Source organism: Melanaphis sacchari, unplaced genomic scaffold (assembly GCF_002803265.2).
Source record: "Melanaphis sacchari strain LSU unplaced genomic scaffold, SCAv2.0 Contig22_pilon_pilon, whole genome shotgun sequence".
Classification (NCBI taxonomy): domain Eukaryota; kingdom Metazoa; phylum Arthropoda; class Insecta; order Hemiptera; family Aphididae; genus Melanaphis; species Melanaphis sacchari.
Window position 1 is genome coordinate 3087011 of NW_020271107.1, and position 353 is coordinate 3087363.

General features: G+C 46.5%; 1 protein-coding gene across 1 annotated transcript in view; it reads right to left on the reverse strand.

Annotated features, from left to right (window-relative positions):
* LOC112594356 (ubiquitin carboxyl-terminal hydrolase 3-like) overlaps positions 1–95 on the reverse strand; it is a gene marked incomplete in the record, with an annotated part of 23335 nt that extends 23240 nt beyond the window's left edge. The window contains 1 exon segment of the mRNA XM_025339108.1: positions 1–95.
* Between the last annotated feature and the right edge of the window lie 258 nt (positions 96–353).

Here is a 353-nt window from a genome sequence, read left to right on the forward strand (position 1 = left end):
CCCAAATGTTGCGCACGTCGTCTGCGTGATAGACTGGATGTGGAGGTTCCTACGAAGAAATGACGACATTGAGTAGTTCCAACAAATCAATAACGTTTTGAATTATAACAAAAACTGATGCGGCCGTATGTCGCGCAGAGATAAACACTCGTTTTTCCCCGGCCGAAATCTTTGGCTTTTCGCAGGTTTCCCAAACATCCCGCATGCGTGCCATGCGCATTGTTTCTTGATGATGTTTTCATCGTCCCGATCGACGGTGTAAAAGTGAAAGAAACAAGACGGAATGTCTACGGTTCTCAATTATAGCGTGTCATTCTCGGGCAACTGCTGTGATCCGGAATTCCGGACGTCTA